The sequence below is a fragment of the Nicotiana tomentosiformis genome, chromosome 12 (assembly GCF_000390325.3).
Source record: "Nicotiana tomentosiformis chromosome 12, ASM39032v3, whole genome shotgun sequence".
In the NCBI taxonomy this organism is placed as follows: Eukaryota; Viridiplantae; Streptophyta; class Magnoliopsida; order Solanales; family Solanaceae; genus Nicotiana; species Nicotiana tomentosiformis.
This window is the reverse complement of record NC_090823.1, coordinates 48,240,560-48,265,678: the sequence shown is the minus strand read 5'-3', so window position 1 is coordinate 48,265,678 and position 25,119 is coordinate 48,240,560. Positions and strand designations below refer to the sequence as shown.

General features: G+C 37.2%; 1 long non-coding RNA gene across 2 annotated transcripts; it reads right to left on the bottom strand.

Annotated features, from left to right (window-relative positions):
* Positions 1-1,178: 1,178 nt before the first annotated feature.
* On the bottom strand, positions 1,179-23,164 carry LOC104119353 (uncharacterized). 2 transcript variants are annotated; one of them, XR_011412995.1, is made up of 5 exons: positions 23,032-23,164; positions 8,107-8,256; positions 7,993-8,019; positions 7,707-7,852; positions 1,179-1,505 (listed from the first exon to the last, which is right to left on the bottom strand). It is a non-coding gene; the product is annotated as an uncharacterized lncRNA (long non-coding RNA). The 2 variants fall into 2 exon arrangements; XR_001973856.3 differs by lacking the exon at positions 23,032-23,164 and adding an exon at positions 10,697-11,215.
* Between the last annotated feature and the right edge of the window lie 1,955 nt (positions 23,165-25,119).

Sequence of the window (25,119 nt, the reverse complement as noted above, 5' to 3'; positions counted from 1 at the left end):
TTCTCAACTAAATAACAGGTAAAGGTTCATGGGCATTATTGGACTAGGAGAACATGCATGGAGGTTGAAAAAATGTCACTCAACCAATATACATTTAGGTTTCTACTGAGTTTCATGGTCATAAAATAATGACAGATCAAGCGAGCAGATAATGTGATGACTGTGCTGATAGGTTAATCACATAAGTTCAAACTATAATGATAGACTTGCATGAACTCTTAAGTATATATAACATACATGGTTTCTATAACAAAAATATTCAATTAAGGTCAGCAAAGCAAACAGATTAAATGTATGTCATGAATTGTGATGAGGATCATTTTTATTGAATCAAAATTGGGCGGCATAATATCACAAATGTAAGGATCAATATAGCACAGTGCATCAAACAGGATATTATGAGAAGTTTAAGAGCATAGCTCAATTAGGTTAGCTAAACATGGTAGTATAGCTATCATTTAACTAACAGAGATAAACCATACATAGTATTAACATAAGGCTTAATTCAACCAATCATAAAAGGTTCAACATGATTTGTTCAGAAGAGTATCAATATCATGAAAACATTTTAATTGGCTAACATTTGGGAGACAAAAAATCATTAAAGATAAAAAATTATTAACAACATAGAACAAATAGAAGTATCCAAAAATCATAATTTATCAAAAAATTATCAACTCGACAGTGGAAATTGAATACAACAAACAAAATATAACAAATATAGTCATGTAAACTGATGTATATCATAAACAAAAGGTGATTAACAGTAAAACATCACTAAATTTCACAATTAAGAGATAGAGAGAGGGTCAGTAAACACTAACCTTCTGTATAACAGCAAACCATGCAAAAGTCGATTGTTAGTTATTTAGGAGTCCAAACCAAAAAGAACCACATACATAAATTAAACTAGAGCAGAAATGAATAGAGGAAAAGAGAAATTAGGGAGAAGCTACTGGAGCTTAATACCTAGAAGAAAAACTTGAACTTTTCAATTCTTTCAATGTGATTCCTGGTGATGCTAAGAATATTGGTGTCTGTGTCATGCCCTGACTTCGGGGAGCATGACCGGCGCTCAATCGAGATATCCTGGTCATGCAAGCCTACTTGATACTTTCTACTCGGCCTTACCCACGAGTAAAGTGAAGACATATTCCATTAATTAGACAATGAGAAGATTACATGAACAACACCAATTTCATTACCATTAGAACTTCATTCATGATTTCCCAAAATATTTTACTATTCGTAGCTTTAGAAGTGGAACAAGTGTTTCAAGTTGATTTATGCAATCCAAGATACAAACCCACACTATGTCTACGGAGCCTCTAATGGATACAAAAGAGTAATATGATGGTGTCGTTAACAAAGCTCCGGCTATATCTCAAAACCCTGTACATAAGGAGCAAAAGGTTCAAGATCCCGATATGAAATCGGGCTCACCAAGTCAGCTGAGAAGAGGGTGTACCGCTATCGCTGATGGATACCGCATGTTGTGGAACCACCTACATCCATTAAAGATGCAGCGCCCCCGGCAAAAAAGGACGTTAGTACATATGGAAGAGTACTACTATGTAAGACTAAATACCCTTTCAATGAATCAAGAAACAATACCAGGAGAAAGAAACATTCAATCAAAGAGGGCCTCAAATAATATTAAAGCATCAAGTTAAGAGAAACATAATTTTCCAAGTAAATATCATTATTTTTAAGTCGGGAGATCTTTAGCACCGATATGGCACAGTGTTTTTTTTTGCATGTAGTCCGATCACGGCTCGATCGGCTAAGCCGTCTCACCCAAAGACATCCAATCACAATATCATTGTGCTATTTAGCACAGAGTTCGATCTCAGCCCGATCGGTTAAGCCGTCTCACCACAAGACATCCAACCACAATACCACAATGTACGCAGCATGGCATCCGATCTCGACCCGATCGGCTAGGTTGTCTCCCCATATGTGTCGTGTGAGTCGACATCCAATCCAAGGTTAGCAACAATCTCATCCCAATCAAGGAGAATAATTTCATCACATCAATATGGGTATTTACCTCTCAATCATACCTACACCGGCACGTGTAGTTTCAGGGTTAGGTTGTTTCAACCTACCCTTCCTCGGCGACTAATGATACTCCCAAATCATTTATTATATAAAGAACTTACAGCTAATTTCATAATCTCTCCCACATTCTTTTCATTTTATTTGCACTATTAGCCACAAGTGTAATTTCTATTTTTGGCACGATGGCCATATTTTATATCTCATAGATTATCAATAATAAGGGCATTTGTAATCAATACTTTAAACATGTATATGAGCAATAGAAGTCTTAAACACACTGAGTTTTCCTTCCAAGAATAAGGCATAATAAATCTTGCATTTGAAACATGGATTGAAGTCATAGCATTACGATGCATAAACCATACTTGAATACATTCCTGAAGGAGAGCATAATACGATAGGAGTAATTGAAACACATTTTGAGCACATAATTCTCGACACAATGCTTATCTGGAATAACTGAGTGTCTTAGGAATAACTCGAAACAAGAGGAGTAGGGACTTGGACAAGTCACGCTTGAAACTTACAAGAACATCATGGAATTCGATTCTATGAGAGAAGTTTAGTCAACATACCTTGCTTGATCTTTCCTTAATTTACTACGAGGTTCCAGAAATCCTAGAGACTTCAATATATTAGATATATGACAAAGCTGAACCATAATCAGGAAGTGGTTTTAAGAGTTCAACCCTTTTAGACATTTTATCAAACACTAGGTGTGCAATATGATTTCAAGGTTCTTTTATGGTGGACTTCCTTCATCCCACAATCCAATGTTCACCCATTTGAGTTCAACAACCTCCCCACAACCCTTGCTGGTATATGCAAGCAAAAGGGACAACTCCCACACCCAAGAATCACACTTCTCATTACCTACTTTCAGTCCTAATCCCGAAATTGAGGGCTAGGGAGTAGAATCTTACCTCTTAGATGAAGACGTTGTGAGTTTTCCTTATTGAATTTCAAGGCTTGAGCAAGGATTTGATGTATGGAGATGTTAGTGCCCTTCCTTCTCTCTCTAGCTCCCTTTCCCTCTCTCTAAACGCCATATTTTTGCCATCTAAACGAGCCCCAATAGCATTTAATCAAAATGGGTCGGTTTATAAAAATAAAAAATGGACCTTCGAACTCAACTCTGCGGTCATAGAATGCACCGCAGATCAGGTCTGCGGCCCACAAAATGGACCGGAGAAAGGGTCCCAAAAACTAGGCTGGCCTGCACAAGTCTGCGGGCTTTCTGCAGCCCATAAAACAGTTATGTGGTCGCATAATGTACCGCAGAATTTTCCTTCCAAAATTTCTCATGCTAGATATGTGATAAATGTGCAACCCGCGAAATGATTCTGCGGCCGCATAACTGACCGCAAAATGTCCTTCAAAATTTGGCTCTGGTTCTGTTGCATTATGCGGCCGATCTGCGGTCTGCGAAGTGATTCTGCGATCGCATAATGGACCGCATAAATGACATGTTCAGCAAAACTTCTTCTTCCAACTTCCCAATGCATTGCATCACCCAAAAAGTCCATACATTAGCCTCAAACACATTAGCCTACCTCGGCAACACAAAACCTCGAGTTATGGGTAAACCTTTACGGCTCTTACTGTTTGTTAGGTAGAAATATTGTATGCCCTATTTATAGTTGCATTCAAGCCACTTAGGGTTTCGATTGAGTTTGAACAGATAGTGGAGAGTGATAATAAAATGGATGACGATAGTAAGAAAGTGAAATCAGAGGGAAAAGAGGGAAAAACAGTATAAGTTTTACCTGAGCACTAGGAGGTTGATCGTTGAAGCTTTTGGTCTATTGTTCAAGCCCTAATGTCCATAGGTCATTGCGTTTGACCTCTAGACAACGAATAATGATGATGAAGGGGGATAATAACAATGCATGCTCCGATTCGAAGAAACAAAGGAAGGACAGATGAAATTCCAGGTTTCACCTCTATGTCTAAGTCTTCTGGGTTAGAGATTCAAATTAGGGTAATGAAAGGGAAAGTTTATGTAGGATTTGTGGTTAAGCAGGGACAGAAAGGATGATTAGGGTTCAGGGGTGGTCTCTGAATTAAAAGTGGGAGATGGAATCTGGGTCGTTGGGTCGTTTGAGCAATGACCCTGATAATTCAAGGCATAAGAATTTAATGAAATATTTTTATTATAAAAAGAGACGGTCGTTGGATCCCTATAATCAACGACCGAGATGAGGTCTCAGCAAAATTAAGGAAAAGAGAAAAATAGAGATTAACCACGGACCGTTGATGAGTTCAATCAACGGTCCAGATCTATTTGTGTTTTCTCTGTGAGCGAGGAAGACGGGTGATGTGGCATGCTTTGATTGGCTTAGAGAGATTGGCATGAATATTCATCTTGGATAGAGGGGGTTGGTTCCGGACTGATACTGGTCTTGTATTTTAGGCTAAATTAGCTGAAATAAAATGTAATTCATAGCCACATTGAATTTAGTTAATTAATTACAATTGTAGCCTTTTTAGTTTTTAACCCCTTTAAAGATTAAGTTAATTAGACTTAATTAATTCTAATTGAATATAATAAAATATAATCATCAAATATATTATAAATTATTGTGAGTAATTATTTAAACACCTCATTTATCAAATTATGACACTAATTTTTTTATTAATTTGAGTAATAAAGCGATATGATTATAAAGGGAGGATAAAATAATTGCGAGTATCATCATTGCAAGTATCATCCTTTTCCCCGATTACCCTGGGTTGTCGGGTATTGCTAGAGCATTTTTGGTCGGGTCTTCGATTGCAGACATCTTTCCCTTGGATCTCAGATTGTACGGTGGCTTAGCCAGTTTTACGTATCAACACAAACAAACCTCTGATTTTAGGAATAAAATTAAATAATAAAGCGAGAAAATAAGGAAAAGTAGAAGTTAGTTTTAGAGATTGCACAAATATAAGCACATAGAGCAATTAATTCAAGTATTTAGATAAGCGTGTCTCCTAAGATACGACAGACCTCTCTTTGCCAGAGGTAGACCAATGTCGCGAATGTTTGATGAACAATCAGATTCTGACACATTTTGATCCGGAGCAACCTTTAGTTTTTATTGATAGGCTTTGGATTACAGTAAGATGGGAGTCGTGGTTACAACATTATTTTCAAAGTTAACAAAGATTACATGGGTTCATAGGTTTGCCCTTAGGGAAATGAAAAAAAGGGTACAAGATAAAGGGAAATAACCCAGCAACTTAATAATTGTCCCCGGAGTCACTTCCCAAGATTTCTTCTTCAGATTCCTCTTCAGGGTCTTCTTCAACTTCCTCTTCCTCCTCGTCATTGTTGTACTCTGGTTCCTCCTCAGGATCCACCTCTGGCTCTATTTTTTTACTCAATCCATATGTATTCAATTACTTGCTTAATCCTCCAGTCTGGTCAATACCTCTCTGCTAGGTCTGGCCAACTAATCCTTCTCTTGATACACACGAAATACTCAGGTGTGCACCAGAGATTTTGCCCTATTGGAATCATGATCATGTCGTTCCATTCATAATGGAGCCTCCTCACCCTCGGGATTGGAATTTGTCGGTTGTAATCATCTTCATAAAAAGTTTTTCTTAACCAGCGGGGCACGTATTGAATTAGAAAAAATTGCCTTAGAATCCTCAGAGGTAAGTACAGCTAAATTTCTTCAAGTCCCACTAACTCGATGAAGTACTTTCTCTGGCTTCTCAAGATTGCCCTGCCACTTAACCATGAATATTTCCAATTCACGAACTATCCGCTCAGACGGGTCAGTATCTCTTGCCACTCCTCTTGCCCATGCGGTGTAACCAGTGTCTCATCCTTTTGTTATGGCTCTTGATCATGTTACTGGGGCCAACAAAATATTCGACGGTTGTCTCCATCTAAAAGAAATATTTTGTGGCCCACATCTGGAGTAGTAAGTTGCAGCCTTTGAAAAAATAATATCCTCTAGAGCATGCTGACAGTGCTCGAAATGTCTCTGCCAATATCATATGAATGAGGGTTACTTGCAGATTCCCTCGAAAGTTTGCCAAGACTAGGGGCAGCAAGTTCACGTTGATTCGCCCTTTTCTTTGCGGGAAAACTAGCAATCCCAATATTGCTAGAGAAAAGGTTAGAGGGTGGAGGCTCTCCCATGCTGCTTGATCACATTGGAATTTTTTAAGATGCCACTCATAGCTCTCCCGGTGTCCGAACCTGTCGAATAGTTGGTCCATACTCACCCATCGATCTTTGATGTTTCTTAGATTCTTATTGTTTGTCAGACCCAATGCATGGAGGAACCTGTGATCAGGCATGGCAACTGGCAGTATTGGTTTTTGTCCGGCAAATGATAACTCCGTGAAGCTAGTGATCTCCTCCAGTGTTGGTACCAACTCCTAATCGACAAACTTGAAAACAACCATAGATGGGTCCGAAAAATGTATTAGCAATCTAGTAAGGACTTTGTCAGCTCGGATGTTCATCAAGGTGGTTAGTTTTCCCAGGTGTGTTCTAATCTCGTCCATGTGCTCCCATCGAATGTTTCTCTACTACTGCTTCAGCTTGTGTGGTGCACCCATGACCATGTTAATCTCCGGGACATTGCGGTTGATTTCTATCTAAAGAGGTGAAAACTTTTGGTAAGTGTTTGCTTCGGATCTTTAGCGTCTTATCTGAATTGGTTCATCGTTTTACAAAAGACATGTCGTTGGGTACATGAATCGTTGACATTACTGTAGCTTTCATAATCGTGAGTCAATACTAAGGATCAACTTATCTAAAGTTTATGCAGCATGACCTACGTTTGCTAGAGTAGAGTGTTTCCTAATTTTAATGTTGGACTGAATAACTGCGAGATATTATGTCAGTTGACTTGACAAATCCATTCTCTGAAAGTAGAAAATTTTAAAAGAAAGTTGGGAGGGGTGTAAAAGGCAACCCTCGCATGTCATTTGTGTGTGATTGTGTATGGCCAAGACTCAATAGGAAAAATATGATGATAGTGTATAAAGCAGTAACAAATAATGGTGATAGCAACAATAGGCAAGTAAGTACATGTTTGACAGGTCATAGAAATGCAAACAAGTAAGACAAGTAAACACATATTTTTCAAAATTAAGCACAGTAAAAGAATAATATAAACAAACATCCCCAAATTTCGGGTCTAGCCTAAATCTGCTAAGGTTATAACCTAAGTGTAAAGATCCCCATCAGCGTCGTCATGTTATTGCACCTTATTTTGCACACGTCTAAACAAAGTATAACTAGTGGTTCTTCTGATATTGATAAAAGAGAGTTCCCACCTAATATTTAAGGTATATTAGGATACTTATATTTTTGTAAGATTATTATCCTAATGGTCTGCTAACCGGTGAGATTTGGGTTCGGGTTCTAGTTATTCTAAAGGGAAGGTATTAGGCATCCCTTTAAATCTACCTGAGGTCGCTCCTTAAACTTTGGCTAGGTTCGAGGAAAGAAATACCTTTATTCTAGTTAATTAATGGCTAAAGTTACAAAGTAAGATTTATAAAAACATCTAAGTCTTCTTTGAAAACGCATTGTATTGAAAAAGGTTATGTATTTCTTTTGAAAAGAATGACATTCGTTCGTGAGACTTAATGAATAAGAGATTACTAAAATATGCTTTAATTGAAAACAATTATACCTCATCTTGTTGAAATGCCATATGTTTCAAGCTTATTTGTAAGAATGGTTGTGCGTGGTTGCTTTTATTATTTTTTAGAGCAATGGTTGTGTTTTACGTGACCCGTATGATGATATTCCAAAACATAATTGGTTATCGTTTTGAACCTGCAATAACTGAAATTGTTAGTGGAAAAACATAAGTAAACGATTTATTCATTGAAAGATTAGTTTAAATTATTAAAGCTCAAATGTATTAGAGTAATGAAAAAAAAGGCAAGTCTATAATCCTATGTCGTCTTTTTTACCTGTAAGACTTGGTTGGCCTACGTCTCCTAAACAATCAAAACATCAAACAATATTCAATAGCAATGTTAGCTTCAAAATATATACAAAGAATAACTGAAAAAGATAATATTTACCATTTAAAAATGTGAGAGGGAGGAAAGGGCTGGACTCTTAATATTGTGCAAATGGATAGTCAGGCCCTGAAGATTTTCACACGAGTAGCAGACTCCGGGAAAAGCAACCAAGGCTGGAGCTTGGGCTTGAGTTTAAAGAACTCAGAAGTCCTAGTTCAAATATGCACACGAATGAAATAAGAAGATAATTTTTGGAAATCAATATAATGCATAACAATAATAAATCACGAGTGATAATAAAGCTACAGAATATATTAAATCCAATCTCATTTGTGTTAATCCTATGAGGATTAAAAAGAGTCAATGATCAAAGGCTTAGATTAAAACCTTATTCATGGATAAAATCCCCCTTTGGACCCTTGGTACTTTAGAGTTCATAACGGTCTCATAGACCCCGAGTAGTGCTTGTGTCAGGGAAGGGTATCTTAACCACAAACCAGGTTTCACACCCAAATACCCTTAACCGCCCACGCTTACTCTTTCTCAAATGTTTAGACATAAATGAGGTGTCAACTTAGTAGTTAACATGGAAGCATCAGTGGACACAAAGATTCAGGAACACAGAACATCAACAAAAACTATAGAGAATATCATCACTAGATTGCAAGCATTTGCAAAGTTCAGAACTAATCACAATATTGACTTTAGGATCTTTTATCAGAACCCTAAATAAAAAGGCAAGTTACTGCAAGTAGACTTATATGGTCCAGTAATATCAATGACCTTAAGGTTGATTATAGCATGCATCAAGACACTTAGGAAGGTTATCACTCATATATAAAAATAAAGAGAGTTAGTGGTAAATGAATTGGTAATTGATAGGGAAAGACATATGTATTAGTTTCATTAGTTCTACTGAGGGTTCAACATTTTAGGATCCTTAACTAGGTTTATAGCACTTCAACTAAAATTTCAGTAATCTCTAGAACAGTGTAAGGTAAGCATATACATGGACGAGACCTTACTTCACCAAACACCTGTACTGACAGCCTTGTTCAGGCTTCCCAAAGATAACAACAACCAGCAGAGATAATAATGTAAGTGGGAAGGTCATTTTTAGTCTAGTTCAAACCTAGTAGCATGATATCTAGTCGTAGTTTGTCATGTTTCCAAACAATTTCAGATTCTTGAGTAAATTCTTATAGACAAGGATATCAATCAAATATGAGACAGTGGATGGGGATATTCATTCTTAGTGGGTGAGAATAAGACAAACATGTCTTGGTGAATTTACTTAAACATGTGAGTGACCAGGTTACACAAGTGAACATCCCATTTTAGATCCTATGTTCAACATTGTTCACTCAAGTTGCTAAATTATTAAGGCAGACATGATTCAAACTATCAAGAGAAGATTTCAGCAAAGGACATAGTAAATTCAGCATGAAACTTTCTCAACTAAAGAGCAGGTAAAGGTTCATGGGCATTACTAGACTAGCAGAAGTATGATGAACATAAGCACGTGCATGTAGGTAAATAAGATTCAGTCAGCCAACATACAATATGGTTTCTATAGAGTTTCATGGTCATAAAATAATGACAGATCAAGTGAGCAGATGATGTGATGACTGCATTGATATATTAATCATATGAGTTCAAACTATAATAATAGACTTGCATGAACTCTTAAGTGTACATAACAAACATAGTTTCAACAACAAAAATATTCAATTAAGGTCATCAAAGCAAAATAATTAAATGAATGTCATGAACTGTGATGATAATCATTTTTATTGAATCAAAATCCGGTGGCATAATATTACAAATATAAGGATCAATATTGCTCAGTGCAGCAAACAGGACATTAGGAGAGGGTTAAGAGCATAGCTCAATTAGGTTAGCGAAACATGATAGTATAGCTATCATTTAACTGATAGAGGTAGAGCATACATAGGATTAACATAAGGCTTAGTTCAACCAATCATAAAAGGTTCAACATGATTTGCTCAGAAGAGTATCAACATCATTAAAACATTTTATTTGGCTAAGTTTTGGGAGATAGAATATCATTAACAACATGGTTTAGATAGCAGTATCCGAACATCATAATTTATCAGGAAATTACCAACTCGACTATGAAAATGGCATACAACAAAAATAATATAACAAGTATAGTCATGTACAACTGATGTATATCGTAAAAAAAAGGTGATTAACAGGAAAACATCAGAAAATTTTACAATTAAAAGATAGAGACAATGTCATTATACACTGACCTTCTACAGAGCAGCAAACCAAGAAAGAGTTGATTCTTAGCAATTTAGAGTCCAAACCAAATACGAATTATGTACAGAAATGGAACTCGAGCAAAAATGAAAAGATGAAAAGATAAATTAGTGAGAAGCTACTGGAACTTAACAATTAGAAGAAAAACTTAAACTTTTTAATTCTTTCAATGTGTTTGCTGGTGATGTTAAGTGTATTGGTGTCTGTTGGGTAGAAACATTGAATGCCCTATTTATAGTGGCATCCAAGCAACTTAGGGTTTCAATTGAGTTCGAACGGATAGTGAAGAGTGACGATAGGATGGATGACGATACTAAGCAAGTGAAATCAGAGGGTAAAGGGGGGAAAATAGTATAAGTTTTACCTGAGCACGAGGAGGTCGACAATTAAAGCTTTTGTCCATCAGTCATGCCTTAATGTCTAGAGGTCGCTGCGTTTGACCTCTGGACAATGAATAATGAAGCTGAAGCTGAAGATAATAACCAGGCATGCTCTAATTCGACGAAACAAAGGAAGGATATATGAATTCCCAGGCTTCACCTTTAGGTCTAGGGCTTCTGGGTTAGAGATTCAAATTAGGGTAATGAAAGGGGAAAGTTCAGGTGGGATTCACGGTTCAGTAGGGACAAAAATGATGATTTGAGGTCGGATTTGTGACCTTGCACAAATTTGTGCCAGTTTTTAGGACTGATAGGGGTGATGGGAATGAGATAAAGGAGACAAGAAAGGGAAATTAGGGTGGCCGTTTGGTGGAAAGTGATTAGGGTTTAGGGATCGTCTCTTGGTTAAAAGTGGGAGATGGAATCTCGATCGTTGGATCGTTTGATTCAAGGAATAAGTATTTAATGAAATATTTTTATTACAAAAAGAGACGGTCGTTGGATCCCTATAATCCAACGGCGGAGATGAGGTCTCAGCAAAATTAAGGAAAAGAGAAAAATAGAGATTAAATATGGGCCGTTGATGAGTTGAATCAATGGTCTAGATCAATTTGTGTTCCTCTGTGAAAGAGGAAGACAGGTGGCATGGCGCGCTTTGATTGGTTTAGAGAGAATTGCGTGGATCCCCATCTTGGATAAAGGAGGTTGGTTTCGGACCAGGTCAGGCTATATTGGGACAGTAATTTGGGCTAAATTAGCTGAAATAAAATTTAATTCATACCCAGATTGGGTTTAGTTAATTAATTGCAATTGCCTTTTTATGTTTTTTACCCCTTTAAAGATTAAGTTAATTAGACTTAATTAATTCTAATCAAATGTGATAATATATAATCATCAAATATATTATAAATTACTGTGACTAATTATTTAAACACTTCATTTATCAAATTATGAAACTAATTTCGGATTAATGAAAGTAATAAAGTTTTATGATTAAATATCAAAGGTTAATTTGTTAAATTAATTTCAAAACTTGTTTATTAAAATATAAAGACCAATTTAATTGTTCCAAAATAGTAGGAATTATATAATTTATAATTCTTAATGAAAAATTATTAATTCAACATTGTTAATTACTATTTCCTATTATAATTTAATAAAAATAGGTATTAATGATTGAAAAATATTATACTACATCTATTACAAATTATTAAACATAAATCATTTAATTTTAATGGGAGGGTCAAAATTGATCGTCAACATCCATTATCTCGGATCGAGGCACGCAATTTACAATATATATTTGGAGAGCAGTGCAGCGTGAGTTGGGCACATAGGTCAAGTTGAGCAAAACATTTTATCCTCGGATGGACAGGCAGTCCGAGCGCACTCTTTAAATTTTGGAGGATATGTTGCGTGCATGTGTCATTGATTTCGGGAGATCATGGGATCTGTTTCTACCACTAGCGTAGTTCGCCTACAACAACAACTAGCAGTAGAGTACCCATATGACTCCTTATGAGGCCTTATATGGGGGGGCGATGTCATTCTCCGATTAGTTGGTTTGATCCTGGGAAGGCTAGGTTGTTGGATATTGATTTTGTCTGTGATGCTTTGGAGAAGGTGAAGTTAATCCACAAAAGGCTTCGTACATCGCTGTCTAGGCATAAGAGTTATGCTGACAAGAAGGCTCGTAATATTGCATATGTGGTGGGTGAGAAGGTTCTACTCAGAGTTTTGCCCATGAATAGTGTGATGGGGTTTGGAAGGAAGCTCAAGTTGATACCTAGGTATATTGGTCCTTTTGAGGTGCTTGAGAGAGTGGGAGGGGTGACCTACAAACTTGCCTTGTCACCTAGTCTATCAGGAGTTCAACCAGTATTTCATGTATCTATGCTCCGGAAGTATTTTGGGGATTCGTCACGTATTTTGGACTTCAGCACAGTGCGGTTGGATGGGGATTTGCCTTATGATGTGGAGCCGGTCGCCATTTTGGATCGACAAGTTTAAAAGTTAAGATCGAAGAATATATCATCAATGAAGGTTCAGTAGAGAATCAGCCAGTCGAGGAGGCTACTTGGGAGACCGAGTAGGAATTAATGGAAATTTTGGCAGAAGAAGGCGATTCTGCGGTCAATTTTACAATCGCAGAACCACTCCGCGGGCCGCATGCCCGTCGCAGAGCTGAGCAGAAAAAAATGGTTGAATTTTTAAGGTCGCTTTGCGGTGCATTCTGCGATCGCATATCCATTTCGTGACCCGCATTTTCCATCGCATATTTGGCATGAAGAATTTCTTTGGGCGATTCTGCAGTCCACTCTACGGCCGCATAAGTGGTCTGCGGACCGCAGACCTGTCACAGACTGGTCCATACCAGCCCAGTTCTTAGCATCATTTTTGCGGCCCATTTTGCGGGTTGCATATCAATTATGCAGTCCATTCTATGAACGTACATCTGAGTTCGAAGGATCCATTTCCCTATTTTTATAACCCGACCCCATTTTGATAAATAGCTTTAGGGGCTCATTTTGAAGCAAATGTCTGTTAATTTTAGAGAGAGGTAAGAGTATTTTAGAGAGAGAAGGAGAAAACCTAGCATTCTAATCATCCAATCTTGCACCAACATTCAAGAATCAAGGAAGTCAATCACTAGATTATCATCTATCCGGGTAAGTCCTGCTCCTAAGCTTTCATGCAAGAGGTTATGATTTCTAGTGTATTGTGGGGTTAGAAATACACCATGCATGTTACAATAGATTGTAGTATGTGGGATTAATTAACCATTTTGGTTAGTTTCTTGTTGAAATTGGTTGAGGTAGGAAGGGATTATCATTGTAGAGCTATATAGTCTATTTTTGCATACTAGGTGTCTGACAAAATTCCTAAGAGAGTTAAACTATGAGAATCCTTCTAATTATTATCCGATTTTCGCTATCTTCCTATAGATTATTTTTTCTAGAGGTGTTGGGCGTTGTAGTATCTTAAGGAAAGCTCAAACAAGGTATGTTGGCTAAACTACTCTCTTAGAATTGAATTCCATGGTGTTCCCGTGAGTTTCAAGTATAATTGGCTCAAGTTCCTTATTCCCATGTTCCGAGTTGTTCCCAATAAATTCGATTGTCTCGAGTAAGCAAAGTGTGGAGAATTATATATTCAAAATGTATTCCGAATGTTCCTATCACATTATATTATCCTTCAGAAATGTGTGCGAGAATGATATATGTATTAAAATATTATGACTTTAAGTCATGTTTCAAATGAAAGTCCACTATGCTTAACTTGGAAAGAATACTCCATATGTCTAAAACTCCAATGGCTTATATCTGTACCTAAAGTCTTGATTTGAAATGCCTTGTTATTGATAATCTATAAGGATGCTTGAAAGTGAAAGAAGTAGGTTGGAGACATAAAGTGTGGCGAACGTGCCAAGAATAAAAATTATACTTGTGGCCAATGGTGCCAATGAAATGAAATAATGTGAGAAAGGTTATGAAATCAGCCTTAATTCAACTGTTCCAAATTGACTTTGAAAATAGATTTGCCTAAAAGCTTATGTACCCAAGTCATGCCCAAATGTGATTGTTGTGTCTAATGCTATACTTTGTAAGTATTACTAATATATTTTGAGCTCTTATGTCTTTCATGAGTTGAAATTGTGTATTGCCATTTTTGGGGAAAAGTATTTCAAGAACAAATGATGTGTTACATGTTTATGATTTTAACTTGTGCTTCGATTGCCAATCATTTTACTCTATTTCTTGGAAAGAAATCTATTGTGTTTAAAGTCTCAATTATAAATAAACCTAAAATTATGATTTTCGGGATATCCTATTTGTTGATATTTATGATGATGATCCATGAATGTAAGGAAATGAAAGTGTGGAATATGAGATACGGCCACCGTGCCATGAATGAAGAATCATAAGTATAGCCAAGAGAGCCAAGGAAATAACAATGTTGTGAATGGTTGAAAATACTAATGAAGATATATATATATATATATATATATATATATATATATATATATATATATATATATATATACAATGTTACAGTATGTTTGAAAATATCAACGAAGATATATATATATATATATATATATATATATATATATATATATATATATATATATATATATATATATAGTGTGAAAGATAAAGAGGTGAATATAAAATATATTTGTACTTTTGTTTCCCCTATGTGCAAAACAATAAAAAATGTTTTCTTGGGAGTATCATTAGTCACCGAGGAAGGGTAGGTAGGAATAACCTAACCGTGAAACTATACGTGCCGGTGTAGGGTGCATTGTGATTATTCCCCTTATTTGGGATGAGATTGTTGTGATGCGAATATTCCCCTTTATTTGGATGAGGTGATTACTAGAAAAGGGTGATGTCGATCCACATGGCATTGTGGTGAGATGGCCTAGCCCGTCGGGTCGTGATCAGATGTCATATCGCACACATGGTGGTAATTGTGCTGGAAATTGTAATGAAATTATGCTTGAGATTGTGATTGAGATAATGATTGAAGTTCGTGAAAGTAATTGTAATTGTGGTTGGTGTCTTTGGGAAAGACGGCCTAACCGATCAGGTCGTGATCAGACTCCATGCAAAATACACGGTGGCATATCTATATTGGTACTAATGATCTCCTACCAAATATATCGGACTCCGCGCGAAAAACATGGTGGTATATCGGTGCTAATGATCTCCCAACCAAAAATATATATTACTTTTGTCTTTTGAAAATTGTTATGTTTTAACTGGGCATTTGGATATTGTTGATTGTGACTTGCTGTTTCTATGGTTTTTCCTTTCTTATATTGGCATTCTATTTTGGAAGAGGACATGTAGCTTTACATACTAGTACTATTCCATATGTACTAACGTCCCTTTTGCCGGGGGCGCTGCATCTTCAATGGATGCAGGTGGTTCGTCAGCGGGCGATTTTGATCCTCGTTAGCAATTACTCTCTATTCAACAGATTATGATGAGCCCTACTCTGTTCCGGTCTTCATGTCATTTGACGTTGTACTTTATGTTTTGAGGTATAGCCGAGGCCTTGTAGCCAACACTTCCATACTACTCTTCTATTATACTTAGAGACACCGTAGATAGGTTTTGGGTGGTGTATGATATTGGAAATTAAACTAGTAAGTGTTGGTATCTGGGCAAATATGTTTTTTTATCATATCTATAAACTTGTAATATTTTGAAAATCATAAATGAATATCCTTTAGTAATGAAAAAGATTGTGGAGTACTTGACTCTTCTCATGTCTATTACTTGTACTGGTTCTTATATTGTTAATGGGTAAGGTTGGGTAGAAGGCATCTAGCAGGCTTGCTTAACCCGGATATCTCGGTTGAGCGTCGATCGCGCTATCGGAGGTCGGGGCGTGATAGAACGTTTGTTTAAGAAGGGAAGAATCAAACGACCTGGCTAGTCGTTTTGAGTACTTTTGCCCCTTTTCCCCTATTTTATGCATTACATATGTGTATTTGTGATTATATGACTTGCCAGGGTGGTTGAATTGGGACACTTAGTCCCAAGGTTTGATGCTTAAGTTGTAAGAGTTGACTGAAACTTGACTTTTATGTAGACGACTATGAAATAGTTTTTTGATTGTTCCAATAGCTTCGTATGGTGATTTTAGACTTAGGCATTTGTCCGGATTTGGATTTGGAGGTTCCTAGATCATTTTGGCTTGAATTGGCGAAAGTTGGAAAGTTGAAGGTTTGGAAGGTCGATAGGTTTGACCGGGAGTTGAATTTATCGATATCGGGTTTAGATTTTTGTTATGCAAGTTGGTATAGGTCCATTGAGTCATTTGGTATTTGCCTGCAAAATTTGAGGTCATTCCGAGTTGATTTGATGAGGTTCGACATGAGCTTAGGAAGTCAAAAGTTTATTAGTTTCCTTAGGCTTGAATTGAGATGAGATTCGTAGTTTTGATGTTATTTTGTGTGATTTGCGGCCTCGATTAGATCCATATTATGTTTTGGGATTGGTTGGTGTGATTGGACGGGGTCCCGCGGCCTCAGATGCATTTCAGATGAGTTTCATATCATGTTGGTTAAGTTGGCATGGCTGGAGGTTTCTGATTTATAGTGCTATTGCACCTGCGAAAGAACTACTACAGGTGCGGGTTCGCAAGTGCAGACATGGGACCGCAGAAGCAAAGCTGGGTAGAGGAAGCTAGGACCACATAAGAAGAGGTATGGGTGGAGATGTGAAATTGCATCTACGATATTGAAGGCAGAGAAGCGTGACCGTAGATGAGGCTAGGAGACCGCATGTGTGGTTGGTCGGAATTTAAGTGGAGCTCGCAGATGCGAGGAATGGACCACAGAAGTGACGTCACATATGCGAAAATTTGGCCCACAGATGCGGTTTAGCTTGGCAGAATATTTAACTCAAAGGGTTTGGTCATTTTCTTATTTTTGGAGTCGTGGAGCTCGGTCGAAAGCGATTTTTGGAGGGCTTTTCATCACAATTGAAGGGGTATGTAATCCTTAATTGATTTTCGTGTTAGATATTGATTACCAATAGATTAATATACCTATTTTATATGAATTGAAGGTGGGATATGGGTGTTTTTGGACTACGATTTTCGAGAGTGAGATTTGATGATTTGAGGGTCGATTGGAGGTTGGAATTGGATGGAACACATATATTTAGACTCGTATAAGAATTGGTGTTTGGAATTTTGAGTTTTGTTGGGTTCCAGGCGCCGGCCAAGGGTTGAGCTTTTGGGTTTACTTTGAATAATATATCAAGATCATAGCTTTATTATTTGGGATTATTTCCTATTGCTTTCATTGATATTATTATGTTATTTTGGCTAGACTTGAGCCGTCCAGAGGTTGATTCATGTGGGAAGGGCTTCTGTTGCTTCTAAACGCACATGCAAATATACGTGATCATATAAGTAGTATAAGATTGTAAGTCCGGATATCGTACCCACAGGGACTTGTGATTAACTATTTACTAAATTAAAATAAAAAAATTAACCTATTCAATCTATTTTCTAAAGATTATTAACTACAGCTAATCTAGAGTCGAAAACTAAGAAGTTAAAGAAAGTACGTCCGCAAGCTTAGCTACGAATTCAATGGGAGAAAATAATTCAGAGCTATATGTTAGCTAACAATCCTGTTGAGTCTTTAACTTAAATTATCTAATTAGTTTATCTGATTTATTAATTGGCAGGGTTAATATTACTCGTAGTATTCTCCCGAAGTATTATTCGCTTATTCAAGCTAACCTAACACCTATATTCTTATGGAATTAGGATTAAGAAGAATGCATTAATAATTCGTGTATAGTAACCAAGCAAGGTGATTATGTATATACCTATTCTAACTACAAATCCATTTCCCATAATTCAGGTTCAAGATCTCGCTCTACTCAATCTTATATGCCATCTAAAATTCCCTCTCCCGAGTTCAATCGTAGATTCATAGATAGTATTCGATTGGTGATCAAACAATCAAATATTTAAGCGCAAGATTGAATAAATAAACCAACATGATAAAATAACAAGAACGATTCAAGCTTCAAACTACAACATACATGTAGCACCCCATAACTCTAGAACTAATAAACTATGAGATTAAAGGAAGAAAAGAGAAGAAAAACTAGTTGAAAGCTTCCTCCAAGCATAGTTCGTGTTCCCCACGTAACTTCTCCTTCAATGTATGTTAGAGATCCCTTCCAAATTAGGTTTAGGACCCTTTTCATACGAGTTAGGACCGTGTAAGGCCGAAATAACATTGTCGTGAGCGAAATAGGAAAACCCGCAATAACACGTCCAGACCCGCGCGAGTCGCTGTGCTAGCGATGGAAGCAGTGAGGTTTTGCACGCCTCCTCTTTCAGTGTTTTTGCTTTGATTTGTATCTTTCTTTTGCTTTTGTCTTCCACTTGGGAGGACAAACACTAAAGGGTTCCCCCTTTTGTTTCCTCATGTTTTATTCTTTTAATTTTTTTTCGTTTTCTTTCGTGTTTTATTTAATTTTGCTCCAACTCTCTTTATCTTCACATCGCTTCAATTAAGCATAATGTAATATAACTAATACTCAAAAGATGATTAAAATCACTAGAATGTGGGGCGACAATGGTTAATATATACATTTTTGGCCGAACATCACCTCCCACACTTAAACTCTTCCTCGCCCTCGAGTAAGCATTAAACCACTCTCAATAAATCAAGTATGAAAACACCACCACTTTGGTTGATACTAATAATTTGTCCCTATAGAAACTCAAGGCATCAGATGTACACTTCCTGGTCATCATAAAAGATATATAAGTCACAAACAAACAATAAACATCTAACCTCCTAACCTCAGATAGGGACTCTAACTCACCAAATTTAAGCTCGCTCACCTACTTTATCAAATAAAGCTAATAATATCACCTATCTATCATGAAACTAGTGCCCTCGCAAGAATAAATAGTTCATACACTCAAATTAAAGAATGAATATAATTTAAGGACTTAGCATCAAAGAACAACCATCGCACTCACAAACGAATTCACATGTATGCACAAAGAACGATAGGCTTGACCATTATGTACATTTCTACTAATTAAGTGTGCTCGAATAAAATCAAAAAGGACTTTAACGGGTTGTAACGTCGGCTAGGGGACGGGTAGAAGAACAATATAATAGTGACTTACACTTCCCTAAGCACTTTGCACTTTTACACTTTATCACCCATTATTTTCATCTTTTTATTTTATTGTCCAGCCCTCTCTTCATCAACTATTTCACAAGTATTTCCCTCATATAAAAAATGTTTTATTTTTTTTAAAAGCAATATTTTTTTCATTTTTTTTCATGTCACATTCTTTTCAAGAGGGCCTTTTCATCACTTTTCAGCTATCGTGGTCACCATTTTTTACTTAATTGTCCCTTTCTTTAAATTTATCAATTAATATCACAGTCTAAGCAACAGTGCTCAAAGAAGCAGGGTGCAACAACTAGGGATACAACAAAAGAATCAAGGCAAAAAATATGGCTTCCAATCAAAAGGCTACAAGCTCAAAGGGCTAACTAGTGGTACAATCTCTGAAAAGGCTAAAATTCACAAGACATAACAAAGAAAGCATATTATCATCTTCTAAACTGAGCAACACTTTTATTTAGCTTCAATAACCTGTAGGGAAAGTTTTAGACTAAGATGCAAAACATGGAATATATGTAAGAAATCCCCACCCCGCAAGGCACAAAAATCAATCAAGATGGATCAATTCTGCTATAAGACAGTCAGTATTATAACTAACAACAAAATAACAATAAGCTATATACAGAGTAATAACCCTGAGCTTCGGTGTCAGAAAGTCTGCTATTTTATTCATTACTCAAGCACTCAGAGGAAAGTACTATTCAGACACAGGCCTAAATATGCTAGTATCTAACAAGTCACAAAGATTTTTCTTCTCCCTCTTCTACTACTCCTAAAAAATATCTAATCCTAAAAATAAAAAAAGTTTACCCGGTTCAAGTTACATCCCATGAAAAAGAAACGATGCACAAAGAAAAATAAAAGGGTATTATTACCCAGCTAAAACTAACTAGAACAAAAAGGAAAAATTTTTGGATTTTTTTTCATTGGACCTTATTACCCCAAGAAAGTTGTCCACAAAATCAATCGTCGGGAAAAGTCCAAATTTTCTATTTTTTTTCATTTTTAGTTTTTTTTTTCATTTTTTTAAACAACTACACTAAGAAAGAAAACTACAACTAAGGTAGGATAACACAAAAAATATCCAAATAATCTCCTCACCCCACACTTAAAATTGTGCAATATCCTCAATGCACACTATAAATAACAAGAGGGTAAAAAAAACTCCCTGGTAGGCCAAAGGCCAAAGCATTAGTAGCTCACAAGATACTTCGACTTCTCCCAAGGATGGTCCTTTGTGCGGGTACCTCACACTAGTTCCAGCCATCTGGCTCACTTTTGTATACTTCCTATGACTTTGAATCTATGCTCCTACTCCTACAAAAACACAAAAATACTACAAAGATAAAACAATAAAAAACATAAACAAAAATAAAAGGAAGTAGTAGAATTGGGTTGCCTCCCAACAAGCGCCTTATTTATAGTCGTGGCATAACTCCATCACTTTCACTACCTTTCCTTCCACTTTGACGACATGAATTGCGACTGCAATTTTGCATCAATTTTTCTGTCACGTTCCTGGGGCAGTGGTGTGAAAATAAAGGACCGAAGCGATAGATATTGCATCATGCACTTCTTGGACCTTAAGTGAGGTATGTCGTTTTATTTTTTTGGTGTGGCAAAATTTACAATGTAAGGGTCTTGTTCTTCATCTGTACATCTTTCCAAAAGCTGAATTTCCATATCTCCATCCAAACATAATGTAGAAAACTTTTTAGAATGAGGACCAACACGTCCCAACTCCAAAACTGCATTATTTTTTACATCCTCAATAATATGTACTTCCTCAACCTCAACATCATCAACAAGAACATGGTCTAATGATTTGTATTCTTATTTTTGCTCCTCAATTTGGCCTAAAAGATCTTTTTCAGCTTCACACAACTCATCACTAAATTGTTGGGCATTACACGCATCAACATTTGCACTGAAATATGCATTCATGTTGCGCAAATCCAAGCCAAACTTGTCAATTTTTTTTGCAAGATCAACTCTCTCCTAGGACCAATCATTCACCAATATTGTTAGTAAACAATGTCGTTTCGCATAGTCCCTTAATTAATAATGTTTTTCACAATACCAAACCTTACTCCCATATTCAAATTCAAACTTTCAAGAGGTCAGGTTACGACAAGCCCAAAAATACGGGTCATAAAAGTCTTTCGTCAACCAAGCATCTTCATCAATAACGTTACCTCCGTATATTTCATCCCCAGATGTCATGCTGCGAGAACTAGAAACACTAGGAAGAAATATCAAATAATTATTAAAATAAAAATATTTACAAAAAAACTTATAAAGATAAAAGTAAAAGTCTAATATAGGAAAACAACAAATTTCTATGTCCCCGGCAACGGCGCCAGAAACTTATTGCTCCCAAATGCACATACAAGTATACGTGGTCGTACAAGTGGTATAGGATTGTAAGTTCAGATATCGTACCCACACGGACATATGATTAACTATTTACTAAATTAAACTAACAATTAATATATTCAAGCTATTTTGCAAAGATTATTAACTACAGCTAATCTAGAGTCAAAAACTAAGAAGTTAAAAAACGTTGCCAAGCTTAAATACGAATTCAATGGGACAAAACATTCCAGAGCTATGGATTAGCTAATAATCCCGTTGAGTCTTCCACTTAAATTGTCTAATTATATATTTGGTTTATTGATTGACAGAGTTAATATTACTCGTAGTAATCTTCTAAAGTATTACTCGGCTATTCAAGCTAACCTAACACCTATATTTCCATGAAATTAGGAATAAAAAGAACATATTAATAATTTCTGTATAGTAACCAAGCAAGACGATTAGGTGTAACGACCCGGCCAGTCGTTATTAGAGTACTAGACCCGAACCCCTATTTATTGCTCCCTCTATATTCACCTTTGGATTTTATGACTTACCGAGAGAATTTGTTTTTGGTTTCGAAGTGAAATGGGACACATAGTCCCTAAAATGGAAGTTTAAGTCGTAGGAATCGACCGTAGTTCGAACTGTGTAAAGACGACTACGGAATGGAGTTTTGACAGTTTCAATAGCTCCGTAGGGTGATTTTGGTCTTAGGAGCGTATTCGGATGTTGAATCGGAGGTCCGTAGGTCATTTTAGCGTCAATTGGCAAAAGTTGGGAATTTGGTTTAATTTTGGAATGTTTGACCGGGAGTGAATTTTTTATTTCGGGGTTGGATTTCGATTTTGCAAGTTGGAATAGGTCTGTATTGTCAATTATGACTTGTGTGCAAAATTTGAGGTCAATCGTACTTGATTTGGTCGCCCCGATTGAGCTTCCTTTAAACTTTAAAATATTCCAGAATTCTTAGCAACTTCGATCTATTTTAGAAATATAACAAGCTGGACCAAAATTAGGAATATGGTCATGATTCTAGCTCATTTGAGTACATTATCAAACACTAGGTGTGCATTAATATTTTTAATACCGTTTTGTGAAAGATTCCATCATTCCCCAACCCATTCTCTACCATTTTTAGCTCACAACCTTCCCACATTCTTTGATAAAACATGCATGCAAGATAACAACCCCCACACCCAAGAATTGTCTTTCTAATTATCCCATTTTTGTAAATTTTCCAAACTCAGAGCTAGGACATAGATTCTTACCTTTATGATGAAGACTTTCTTTGTTAATCCTCAATGAATGAGCAAGAATTGATGAATAATAGGTTGAAGGTTATTCCCCCACACTAAACACTCTTTCTCACTCTAAAAGTATTAGAAATTTGCTCAAATTTTACTATGGCATATGTTTTATCGAAGTAGGGTCGGGTTATAAAAATCCAAAAATGAATCTCTGGGACAGGATTTGCGGTCGCATATGCGACCGCATAATGATTCTGCGGTCCGCGAAATGACCGCGAATTGATGGATAATAGGTTGAAGGTTATCCCCCCAACACTAAGCACTCTTTCTCACTCTAATCATATGCATAATGATTCTGCGGTCCGCGAAATGAGCAAGAATTGATGGATAATAGGTTGAAGGTTATTCCCCCACACTAAGCACTCTTTCTCACTCTAAAAGTATCAAAAATTTGCTCAAATTTTACTATGGCATATGTTTTATCGAAGTAGGGTCGGGTTATAAAAATCCAAAAATGAATCCTTGGGATAAGATTTGCGGTCGTATATGCGACCGCATAATGATTCTGTTGTCCGCGAAATGATCGCGAAAAATAGCCTTCGAAACTAGGCTGGCCTGCTTATCTCTGCGGCCGTTATGCGGCCCGCAGACCTATTCTGCGGTTGCATAATGCGCCGCAGATCCTCCCTCCAAAAAAATTCTAAAGCTGATTGTGCGACAAAAGTGCGGCCCGCGAAATGGTTTTGCGGTCGCATAACTGGCCGCGAAATTGTCATAAAAAATGGCCCAAGTAGCTTCTTCACTCTGTGGCCTGCAGAGTGATTATGCGGCCGCATAATGGGCCGCAAAAATGCCTATCTCTGCAAAATATTTTCCTTTAACCCCAGTTTTTAGGAAAAGTCCGAAGAATTTCTACTATTATTAACCTCTACTCCTACCCCGGCATCACGGAATCTCAGTTTTTAGGAAATATTTTACGGGGACTTATATGTAGTATCGAGTGAGGGGATAAAGGTAGACTCGAAGAAGATTGAAGCAGTGCAGAGTTGGCCCAGACCATCCTCAGCTACAGAGATCCGCAGTTTTCTTGGCTTGGCGGGGTACTACCGTCGATTTGTAGAGGGTTTCTCGTCTATTGCATCACCTATGATCAGATTGACCTAGAAGGGTGCTCCATTCAGGTGGATCGAGGATTGTGAGGAGAGCTTTCAAAAGCTCAAGACTGCTTTAACCACAACCCTAGTGTTAGTGTCGCCTACTGGATCGAGATCCTATATGGTATATTGTGATGCGTCGAGCATTGGTCTCGGTGCGGTGTTGATGCAGGATGGTAGGGTGATTGCCTACGCGTCTAGACAGCTAAAGGTGGATCTGTTTAAACAGAAGGATCTTAACTTACGGTAGCGGAGATGGTTGGAGTTGCTTAAATATTATGACATCACCATTTTCTATCATCCCGGGAAGGCCAATATAGTGGCCGATGCCTTGAATCACAAGGCGGAGAGTTTGGGCAGGTTAGCATATCTACCAGTCGCAGAGAGGCCTTTAGCCTTGGATGTTCAGGCCTTGGCCAACCAGTTTGTTAGATTGGATATTTTCGAGCTGCGCTGGATTTTGGCTTGTGTGGTTTCTCAGTCTTCTCTTTATGCTCGTATCAATGAGCATCATTATGATGACCCCCATCTGCTTGTCCTTAAGGACACGGTTCTACACAATGATGCCAAGGAAGTCACAATTGGAGATGACGGTGTATTACGGATGCAGGGTAGGCTATGTGTGCCTAATGCAGATGGTTTGCGTGAGTTGATTCTCCAGGAGGCTCACAATTCGCGGTATTCCATTCACCCAAGTGCCGCGAAGATGTATCAGAATTTGAGGCTGCACTATTGGTGGAGGCGGATGAAGAAGGACATAGTGGATTATCTAGCTTGTTGCCTAAATTTTCAGCTGGTGAAATATGAGCATTAGCGACCAGGTGGATTGCTTTGGAAGCTAGAGATTCCAGAGTGGAAATGAGAGCGGATCACTATGGATTTCGTTGTTGGGCTGCCGCAGACTCAAAGCTGGCTTAGGTTTACATCTGCGATATTGTCAGACTTCATGGCGTAC